Raw genomic sequence first — 12,588 nt, 5'->3', positions numbered from 1 at the left:
TTACAAAAAGCCACAGAAAGCTTATTTTAGAAAGAAAGAGAAACAAGCACAAAATTCTAGAGGCAGAAAAAGGGTTGGCATATACAAAGACTGTGGAAATAATTAAGAATGTTTTGGGTGTGATAAGAAAAGAAGGGAAGTGTATGACATGTGGTTGGAGAGGTAGGTAGAAAACATCAAGCCAGGATCTATGGTCATTAAAAAGAAGTTGGAAATTTTTCTTTATATTAGCAGAGGAAAGCCAAACAAGGAGTTAAAGCAGAAAGTAGGGAATGAAGTGTCAAGATCTTGTGTGCTTTTAAAAAAAACAGCCACTCTGACTACTGTGAAAATAGAGCATTTAGGGAGGAGATGACAAGTGGGGAGGCAGATTTGCAATGCATTGTGGTATTCTGACAGAGAGATGGGTGTGGCTTTGAGAAGTGTTCACGGAAGAAATGGAAATCTTGGAAATGGAGAGTCATGGGGAAAAAAAGAACCTAGGTCGACCTCTAGGTTTTGGGCATGAGTCATACAGGCACAGTGTAGTACCATTTATTGAGATGAGAAAAGCTGTTGAAGGAATTTTGTTTTGCTTTGTTTCACTGTGAACATGTGCAGCAGTCAGCTTGATTTCAGACATACTAAATTTGAGTTTTCTGTTAGATACGCAGGAGATTTCAAATAGGAGATTGGATATATTAGCTAAAATATTGCATCTGCAAGTCTCTTTTTTCAACTGATCTTAGATGGATGGATAAATAAGATAAACCAGTTGAAGTCCAGTGGAAAAATATTCCATTAAAATAAGACCTATTTGGGCTTCTATTATGATATTTTGCCCTTTCTTATCTCTGTGACTAGAGCGAATAATAATAATCAGAGATGCAGTTTTCTCACCTGTGCAATAGTAATATCTATTAGATATGCATAGTGTGGAAAATTAGGTAAACTCATTCATACAAAGTAACTCTGACATTGAAGATTCTAAAATTAACAACATTTAGAATTTTAATCTTCCATCTAGTTTTACCATTTGGAGTATATAAGGAAACCTAGAAAGAAACCTTATATCCACTTGTCTATCCTATAATGTTTGCACATTATAGGGTATAATCTCAGGGCATAAATACAACTTTTTATAATTCCTATAGAGTGATACTCTTAGGCCAATATTACTGATCTTGAAAAGTGGGGTATTGAGGTATTTTACTTGGTTGTAAGCCATCAACGTGTTTTACAAATGTGATATTATGTTTTGATATTAGTAAAAAAAAGAAGCTTCGAAATGTCCTCTCTTTCTTTGAATGCAATCACAATCATTTCCTTTTTGAATTTTAAATATAAGCAATCTAAAACTTAATAACTTGCTCACAAGTCTAGAAGCAGAAAAAATATCACCCACAAACCTGATTTATAATACTACGTTAAACTGACTTAAGGTTTTAGACATTCATAAACATCTTTTAATCTATTCCCTTTTTGCATGGATATGTAAATATATACTCCAGGAGGTATAATTTTTGTAGTTATTGTAGTGCTTTTGTAATGAAGAACTAAGTCTATTTTCAGAGTGATAGAGAATTGAGTTGAGTTCTTTTGACCCTGGATGGAGTTGTCTAGCTTTTAAGGTGCTACTTAAAAATGTATAGGAGAAAATAAAAATAAATTACCTCTTTCATAAATTAAAAATATTTTACATTTCAGCATTCTGAAAGCACAGAGGATTCAACAAAAATGATGGTTTAGAATCAAATTCAATAAAGAAACATCAGCTTGAGATCAGACTCTCTGAGGAATGTTTCTTTTTTCCTGATGAATCTGAGCCATTCAAGGTCCTTATAAATACATGAGAGCACCTTTGATTTTTGACTTTTTATAGTTAACAATTTCTGTTTGCTAATACAAAAGACCTCATGCCTCTTCATCCAGAAAACAGAGAACACTTTCTATTATGTAAGAGTATTATGTTTGAAGGAATATGTTTGCTTCAACTATGCGTGCTATGGTACAGAAAGCAAAACCACCTCCCTGTAGGTCTAAATCCAAGGGGTTTTCAATGTATTTGGGTTAAGTCATGTTGTAAGGTTATAGCTCTCTAAGATTTTTACAAGATGCATTATTAAACATAAATCTTCTGTAACATGTACAGCATATCTTGTATAAAACAATACAATATTTTCTTCTAAGTATGGGATGGTTTTGGTCACCCATGCTTAAAAAAAAATTTGAAGAGACAATTCATCTTTTTCCTATGAAGCAATTTTTGTTAATTGACATCATTCTTCAGCAGTCAAGCTATTACTGTCATTAGGTAGTCCTTTCCTTTATTCAGAAGCCCAAGAAGTTAGTAGAGGTTTGTATACTATGCACCTTTCACCAGAAAATAAAAAGGGAGAACTTTAAGTATTTGACATCATCAAAAATTAGGTGTTATGGTGCTATGCTTAAGTTTTGATATTATATATTAATTACATTTCCCTTAGTACTACCTCCTCTGAATTCTTGAGCTTGTCAGTAGTTGAAAACATTTGAACCTAAACCATTTTTGCACATTCACAACTAAATGTCTCGGTAACTTGGGAATTAATACTCTACAACCTGTGATGGAGGAGGGAGCAGGGTCAGCTGTCCATTAGCATCTCTTGTAAGGTCTCTCCATTTTCATAAAGAGGCTTGAGAAAATCTCCAGATTTGCCTGAGGGTAGACACAAAGCAATGCTCAGTTATACTCAATGTTATCAACCTACTGGACTTGGTGTAAAAGACTTTTTGAGCACTGTATTACTTATTTAAAAACAGTAAAGTGTAAAAGATAGTTCTTTAGACAAATTGGGCCATGGAAATGCCAAATCATTAGTTTTGGTGTCTGTAATGCCTCACAAAGTTAACTTTTATGAATAATTTGCTAAGAAATTAGCTCTAATGACAGGTAGTTTATTTATATACCTCGATAACATCTACAGGTATCTTATGCACATGACATTATAGAAATATTTGTTTGGGTTTTTCTCAACCAGTCATTTTCTACACCATAATTCCAGCTCAGCCCACTCCACTTGCAATTGCTTGCTCTCATCTTCTAACTCCTGTTTATGCTTCTCAATTTCTGCTGCAATGGCTTCAATTAACCTGCTCCTCTGTATCTTGTATGCTTTTTAGTTCACTGCTTATTTCCTTCTTCCTGCTGGAAAACTTGGCTAAATAACTCGTATTAATATTTTAGCCTCATTTGGCTTTAAGATTATCCATAAGGATATCCTATATAAATGGTAGTTAATATTTCTGAGCACCAACTTCCCTTACTCCAGCTCTCAGACTTCTTCCCATTGTTATGACAATTGAAGGCTTTTTAAATTCCTGTCTTAGGAGAAGTGGCCCAAAATTTGCCATAGATCTATGATGTTTTAATTAATACTGACCTCTGAATGATCTAGAAAATAGTGGTAAACCATGTATACATATTTGTGTGTGCACATGTGTGCATGTATCCATAGCATCTGTGTGTGTGTATATTTTATGGATTTTGTCTTTATGTGAAGAAACATACTGAATATCCAAATAAGCATAATTTCTATACAAGTGAGGTATGTGGGTTAAAATCTAGTGAACAAAATATACATTCATGATTTGGAAACCTTTTAACGTGATTCTTGAGGAATTACTCAATTGTTAATTGTTTCTACCTTCTCTAACAAAATGACTAATATTTGGACTGAAAAGAAAAAAGGAAAACCTCGGTAAGGAAAAGTGGAATTTCTGTAGGTGGTAACTCTGGAATATCCCACCAAGAGAATGAATCAGATTAAAATAATGACTGTAGAAATTTCCTTGTTAGTGAATATTCAGCCTGGCCTTAAGGAAAAGGTAGCTCTCTCTTACTGCTTTGTATCTTATTTCTTTTACTATGTCAATTCTCACCTTAGTAGAACTACTACTAGTTCTAGTACCATGGCTATCATAGATGCAACCATTATATTCCATTTAGTTTCTTCCTCAGGTTCCCTAACAATTGTTTGAAACTGAATATATATGTTTATGTATGTGTGTGTGTTCACTTTCATGTATATGGTGTATATGGGATGTGTGCAGTTTTCAGTTTTATATATATTCATATATATACATGCATATATATGTATAATATACATATATACATGCATACACATGTATAATATACATATATACACATATATGCACACATATAATCACTGAGTTCCAAAGTGAGACTTTATTTGGGGCAATTGTATTCTCTCCCCTCTGTCTGCTCACTGGCCTTTGCAAGACATAGCAATTGCTTGATTTTCCTTTGGATAACAGTCTTATCTTTGGCACTCTTGACTCTAGCCTTAAATTTGGATTTCTATTCCAGAATACCTCTCATATCAATCTTAAAACCTAAGATGGGTAAAGAGGTCATAAGATTTTTAGTATGAAAGAGTTTGCTTAGTTAAATTATATCCCAGGAAACTCATTCATCTACAAGTTAAATTGTAAAATATTGTTTGTTGTATCTGAAAAAATCTTTAGAACAAGAAATGTAACTGGGTAGCCTGTTATATCAAAGAACCCTCGATTTATTAAGTCTCCTCATAGCCATATCCTTATATAGCCCTCTCTGACACTGACTTAATAGACACTTGATAAATGATAGTAAATTTAGGCTTGCCAAATTAAAATGGCACCAATGCCAAATGAGAACCTGATCTACTCTACTAGAGAGACTAAGTGGAGGAGAACCCAGCTGATAGCACCAGTGAACTGCCAGATATTTGAGTGATGTCACTTTGGACGATGTAGGCCTTGTCAGTCATATAAGGAAACCTAGGCAAGACTCCAAATATTATCCTCCTGAGCTCAACCAAAGTTAACAAATTGTGAGTTTGCGTTTTAAGCAACTAAGTTTGATGACTGCTAATTGCACAGCAATGGATAATTGAAATAACAACTAAAAATTAAAGATGAGATAATGTATTGTGTTTAAAAATTTAGCAAGTGAGTACTTCATGAATATATTTACCTTGATGGCATTACAAGCTAAGTTTTATTGGGCTTTATTAGAACAAATTATTTGAGCATTGATGAGAAAGTGAACTTTCAAACTATCTTATTTACATTTATGTTTCAGTTATCCCACAAAAGCAGGAAATTACTTTCAACAACGCACCCGAGGTATTTTATAGTAACTCTCTGGTTATTTCCATGTATCAGGTGGAAAAATATGGATCAGACACAAAGACAATAAGGTTCATTGCTCTCTAGTGGAATACTTTTTCTTAAATGGGTTTATTAGTAAATTGATGAGAACTTGATTTGATGTTTACTCTGACATGTGATGTAAAGTTCTTCCTAAAGCCCCCTTTCTTTTCCTTTTTAAAATTATTAACATAGATGAATACAGAGAATGTGAACATATTAGATATATAGATATCACAACAGGAGAACAGTAAATGTTATGTTTTAGATTATTTCAACCCTAAAATATGGACACAGGTTGGAATGAGGATCCAATTCAGCATAATAGCCTCTAATGGAGTGGGGAACATACAAAATCCTGTGTTGCTTTATGAAATGTTGCTTATTTGCTGCATGGTTTTAAAAAGTATCAGTTTTATTTAATAGTGGGATCTTTATGTCAGTGATTACTGATGTTTCCAGCAAGCTAATTCATACCAGGGAGACAATGTAAACATTTAGAAAGGGGATTATATTTCTCTATTATCTCCATATGTCAGATGACAACGAGAGTTTCAAAGTACAATCTTATGAAGGATTTTATTGCAGATTTGGCCTAGAAGCCCAAAACCATTAAATTTTTATCAAAATTATACCTGAAAATTCTTCATGTTGTTTATTAGCAGTCATTATCTTTACAAAGATATAGGAAATAAAGTGATTTCCATCTGTTGCAATCACTTGCCTTTTACAATAGACAAAATTGTTCTTTTCATTAGGTTTTACAAAAGGAATGATATATAAATTTTTAAAAGGCATGTTTAGGTTCTTTCACCAGAGAAATTTAGATTATTCTTGCATAAAATCAATAAACATAATCCAGCACATAAACAGATCCAAAGACAAAAACCACATGATTATCTCAATAGATGCAGAAAAGGCCTTTGACAAAATTCAACAATGCTTCACGCTAAAAACTCTCAATAAATTAGGTGTCAATGGGACATATCTCAAAATAATAAGAGCTATCTATGACAAACCCACAGCCAATATCATACTGAATGGACAAAAACTGGAAGCATTCCCTTTGAAAACTGGCACAAGATAGGGATGCCCTCTCTCACCACTCACATTCAACATAGTGTTGGAAGTCCTGGCCAGGGCAATCAGGCAGGAGAAGGAAATAAAGGGCATTCAATTAGGAAAAGAGGAAGCCAAATTGTCCCTGTTTGCAGATGACATGATTGTATATCTAGAAAAACCCATTGTCTCAGCCTAAAATCTCCTTAAGCTGATAAGCAACTTCAACAAAGTCTCAGGATAAAAAATCAATGTACAAAAATCACAACCATTCTTATACATCAATAACAGACAAACAGAGAGCCAAATCATGAGGGAACTCCCATTCACAATTGCTTTAAAGAGAATAAAATACCTAGGAATCCAACTTACAAGGGATGTGAAGGACCTCTTAAAGGAGAACTACAAACCACTGCTCAAGGAAATAAAAGAGGATACAAACAAATGGAAGAACATTCCATCCCCATGGGTAGGAAGAATCAATATCATGAAAACGGCTATACTGCCCAAGGTAATTTATAGATTCAATGCCATCCCCATCAAGCTACCAATGACTTTCTTCACAGAATTGGAAAAAAACTACTTTAAAGTTCATATGGAACCAAAAAAGAGCCCACATTTCCAAGTCAATCCTAAGCCAAAAGAACAAAGCTGGAGGCATCACACTACCTGACTTCAAACCATACTACAAGGCTACAGTAACCAAAACAGCATGGTACTGGTACCAAAACAGAGATATAGACCAATGGAACAGAACAGAGCCCTCAGAAATAATGCCGCATATCTACAACTATCTCATCTTTGAAAAACCTGACAAAAATAAGAAATGGGGAAAGGATTCCCTATTTAATAAATGGTGCTGGGAAAACTGGCTAGCCATATGTAGAAAGCTGAAACTGGATCCCTTCCTTACACCTTATACAAAAATTAATTCAAAATGGATTCAAGACTTACATGTTAGACCTAAAACCATAAAAACCCTAGAAGAAAACCTAGGCAATACCATTCAGGACATAAGCATGGGCAAGGACTTCATGTCTAAAACACCAAAAGCAATGGCAACAAAAGCCAAAATTGACAAATGGGATCTAATTAAACTAAAGAGTTTCTGAACAGCAAAAGAAACTACCATCAGAATGAGCAGGCAACCTATAGAATGGGAGAAAATTTTCGCAACCTACTCATCTGACAAAGGGCTAATATCCAGAATCTACAATGAAGTCAAACAAATTTACAAGAAAAAAACAAACAACCCCATCAAAAAGTGGGCAAAGGATGTGAACAGACACTTCTCAAAAGAAGACATTTATGCAGCCAAAAAACACATGAAAAAATGCTCATCATCACTGGCCATCAGAGAAATGCAAATCAAAACCACAATGAGATACCATCTCACACCAGTTAGAATGGCAATCATTAAAAAGTCAGGAACCAACAGGTGCTGGAGAGGATGTGGAGAAATAGGAACACTTTTACAGTGTTGGTGGGACTGTAAACTAGTTCAACCATTGTGGAAGTCAGTGTGGCAATTCCTCAGGGATCTAGAGCTAGAAATACCATTTGACCCAGCCATCCCATTACTGGATATATACCCAAAGGATTATAAATCATGCTGCTATAAAGACACATGCACATGTATGTTTATTGTGGCACTATTCACAATAGCAAAGACTTGGAACCAATCCAAATGTCCAACAATGATAGAGTGGATTAAGAAAATATGGCACATATACACCATGGAATACTATGCAGCCATAAAAAGTGATGAGTTCATGTCCTTTGTAAGGACATGGATGAAGCTGCAAACCATCATTCTTAGCAAACTATCACAAGGACAAAAAACCAAACACTGCATGTTCTCCCTCATAGGTGGGAATTGAACAATAACACATGGACACAGGAAGGGGAACATCACACACCAGGGATGGTTGTGGGGTGGGGGGAGTGGGGAGGGATAGCATTAGGAGATATACCTAATGTTAAATGATGAGTTAATGGGTGCAGCACACCAACATGGCACATGTATAGATATGTAACAAACCTGCACGTTGTGCACATGTACCCTAAAACTTAAAGTATAATAGTAATAAAATAAAATTAAACCAAAGGAACTAGTTTGTTGAGTTCATTTAGGAACCAAGTTGTAAGAAATGTTGCACCAGACAGTTTATTTTCTGAGATGAAGCTCAAGGAACTATGAGCACAGTATCAGGAATGACATTCATTTGTTCCCAGCTGTCTCTAGGCATTTTGCACTCTTGAAAAATACTAAGTTCCCTGGACCTGAAGAGATTTATGAATCAGTAAGAATGTGAGCCCCTTGAGTGTTCAATATACCTTTAAACCTTAGAAACTGTAAGTCAATGATGGTGATTATCATATCACAAGAGTATAGTTAGCTTCTTTTAAAAGACATAAAAGACCCCTCTGAGTTAGCCCTAGACACATATTACTCCAACTGCCTGAAGAAATGTTTATCGATCCATACAGAATTACTCTCAATTAGATTTAGAGAAAACATTCTCTCTTTGAAGAACACTAGAATTGAGGAAAATATGGTAGAGTATATAGGTTATTTTGCCTTTGTTACTTTGTAGACCTTAAATCATGGAGTGTGTTAGAACACAGTATATTTGTGACAACCATGACAGTTCAGAGAAATGCAGTGAGGTCATTTACTCTGAAACTGAAAGACACTAATCTCTGCTCTGAGACCCACGAAATCAGATTATCTGTTTTACCTGCATGATTTCTATTCCTCTCATTTTGTTGTTCTTTTTATAAAACATCTTTGCTAAATAATAAAGTTATTACTCTAAGGTAGTGTCCAGGTCTCTTTGATAATAATGAAATGTCCATGGCCAATTACCATTGCTTTGTTTTGACAGTGTGCTCCAAGAAAATTACTTTGATATACCCTCTCATATTAGAATAAATACATTATACATACCTATTGCCTACATCAAGTTTTGAATTGTACCACTTTCAGGTTTAACCTGGCCATACAGCAGATTTTCTTAATGGTTGGTGAACACAGAATAATAGTTTAATCATTCAGGTAAACTATTTTGCAGAAACATTTAAAATGAGAAATTGCAGAACTACTATCTGAACTTAACCATATTTTGTTTTATTTAGTACTCACGCTGACAAGTTAATTTACCACCTCGTTTTCCCAACAAGTGTCAAGATTTCAATATGTAGTTAATGGTTTCTAAAAACAGTGACTATTTAATTACATCCTTATAGTTTCCCCAAATTGCTTATAGTTTGCCCTCATTTAGTTAGGTCTATAATATTTCTCAATTAGTGTAAAAATTTCTACTCCTTTTTAATTATTGATGCATATAATGATGTATAAAAATTATTATGTAGATAGCCCCTCCATGACAACTTAAAATCAAGAGCTTTTAGCATCAAAGTATCAGAATACAAACTAAAGAAAACACACCAATTCAGAAAGATTTTCTTTAAATATATTAAAGTGAATAAAATGTTCACTGAGAATCACTCACATCTAAGGATATAGACTTTTTCCTAAAGTGAAACTATTTTTGGTTCACTCAGACTCTTGGTAGTGTTTCACTGATTGTGAATTTCACTGCTCAGAACCAGTGTTGGTAGTAAGAATTATTGTCCCAGAAGAGAATGGAAATGCTTGCCAACTCTACTTTCAACCCTTGTTGGAATCCCTATGTTGTGGGTAGAGATATGACTAAAGCAGTTTTAAGTCTAAGCCAGAAAGATTTAATTATTGATTTATTGATTTTACAATTGTTAAATATTGCCTTTAACCAAGCATATGTTTTATCATGTAATAATCACTTTGGCAGCCTCAAATGTCGTGGGTTCACAGGGTAAATGTTAAGGTAATAGCTAAACAATTGAGCGTATAGGAGATCTATAGTAAGTGAAAAAAATTCAAGATGTAATACAGAGTCCAGTATGACAGACTTGAGAAACTTTCAAAAACTAGGAAAAGAAAACCAAAAGTCATTCTTGCAGTATCTCTGATTGCACTGACTTGATGCAGAATTGGTGCATTAACATATGTATACATTACATATGTATACATGTGCCATGCTGGTGTGCTGAACCCATTAACTCGACATTTAGCCTTAGGCATATCTCCTAATGCTATCCCTCCCCGCTCTCCCCACCCCATAACAGCCCCCAGAGTGTGATGTTCCCCTTCCTGTGTCCATGTGTTCTCATTGTTCAATTCCCACCTATGAGTGAGAACATGCGGTGTTTGGTTTTTTGTCCTTGCGATAGTTGACTGAGAATGATGAATTAAAATAAAAATGCATGCACTTTCAAATGTACTTAGTGCAACATATTGAACTTACATTCCAGTTTTCCTGGAATTACTTGTGTTTTGAGCTAAAGGCTGTATTTGGTATAACGGGTAAGGAAAGAAATTATTTTTTCCTATAAAATTAGTTTAAAAACACATATAATTAAACAAAATAAAAATATTATCCCATCTTTTAAAGAACATTTACTAAGTCACAGATATTACCCGAAGTTTCACCTAAGAACAATTGTTTAAAAATTATTTAGGGAAAATGAAGCAAAATTGTTTTTACAATCTGAGATTTTAACAGCCAGTGCACTCCTGTTCTTCAGCTGAATGTCCCCTTCATTCTGAATGTCTGTAGTAGAACTGAATTGGGGAGCAGTTAGGTTCCAGGAACATATTCACTCCTGTTTTGTTCTCTCCCCAATCTCAGCCTTTCGGTGACTGTTTGGGCAAAGCCTCCCTTGTGGTAGAAGATGCCTCACTTCTGGGGAGAGGAGACTCCTCATCTTGCAGACAAGAAGCAGCACCCACTTGTTCCTGCTCCAAAAGCCATTAACATTATAAACTGGCCAGGTGCGGTGGCTCAAACCTGTAATCCCAGCACCACTTGGGAGGTTGAGGCAGAAGGATTGCTTGAGCCCAGCAGTTTGAGAACAGCCTTGGCAACAAAGTGAGACCCAATCTCTACAAAAACTAGAGAAAAAATAGCTGGGTGTGGTGGCACTCATCTGTACTAAGGAGGCTGGGCTGGGAGGATCTCTTGAGCCCAGGTGGTTGAGGCTTCAGTGAGCCAAGATCACGCCTCTGCACTTGAGCTTGGGTGACAGAGTAAGACCCTATCTCAAAAAATCAATTATAAACTGATTCACAATAACTTTGGTTTTGTCACTAATATGCTGAATATTTTTGTTACAACTAATATGCAAAATGCAAACTGGCTATCACTACCATTCTGATCATGGAATTAGCTGTCCTACATACCTGATGACCTAATGCTTAACCTAATCTTCCTCTTTCCCACTTTGATTTGGAAACTTGTTACAATAGAGTTCTTTACCTCAAAGTCTTAAGGAATTCAAGACAAGACTAGAGTATGTTAAGATACCACAAAAAAAAAAAAAAAATATATATATATATAGCAAGAGCTTTCTTGAGTAAGCAAATTTTATACATATAAAAATAATTTACATGCAAATGACCAAGAGGAAAGGTTAAGTGACTCTGGTGTAAATAATTAGTTTACTGATTCTGCCAGAGCATATTAAGAAAAATTCACTTTGGCAAAATTATATGGATTTAAAGAAGTAACAAGTGGGTTTCTCTAAAGCACAGTTTGGATTTTTACTAGAATATCAAGTCACCTTTTTGGGTGAGGAGAGTACAATGGGAGTGGGCAGCTGGTGCAAATAAACATTTAAAATTACTTAAAACTTCAACAAATGGGATCTGTATTTAAATCTGTTTTGGTCTGTCTTCCCTTTGTTTTTTCTAATCCATTCCAACAATGCAAACCTCAGCCACTGTCAAGGGCAATCTCAGACTGGAGGTTGCTGCCTAGGGTGAGGTTCTAGCAAGACTGACAAGCAGAGCTCAGGGAAAAGTCTGCATGGGAAAACAGAGCCAGACTTAGAAGGCATTGCTGATGAATTCCATTTTCTTACTACAGAAGAGCTAGCAAAAACTGCAATATGATGTGTAAAGTCAGTGTAATCTTATGGACATTATACCAAGTCACAACATGAGGCATGAGATACCTCAGACGTTGTTCCCTCTAAATCTCATGTTGAATTGTGATATCCCCAATGTTGGTGGTAGGTCTGGAGGGAGGTGATTGGATCATGGGGGTGGATTTCTCAGAAATGGTCTAGCATCGTGTCCCTGGTGCTGTCCTTGTGATAGTGAGTGAATTCTTGCAAGATCTATTTGTTTAAAAGTGTGTGGTGCTTCCCCTGCCTTGCCAGGTGATGTGCCTGCCTGCTCCTTCATCTTCTGCCATGAATAAAGCCTCCTGAGGCCTCACCAGAAGCTAGGCAGATGCCAGAATCATGTTTGTA

The sequence above is a fragment of the Pan paniscus genome, chromosome 23 (assembly GCF_029289425.2).
Source record: "Pan paniscus chromosome 23, NHGRI_mPanPan1-v2.0_pri, whole genome shotgun sequence".
Classification (NCBI taxonomy): Eukaryota; Metazoa; Chordata; class Mammalia; order Primates; family Hominidae; genus Pan; species Pan paniscus.
The sequence above is the reverse complement of the archived record's forward strand: the minus strand, read 5'-3'. Positions refer to the sequence as shown.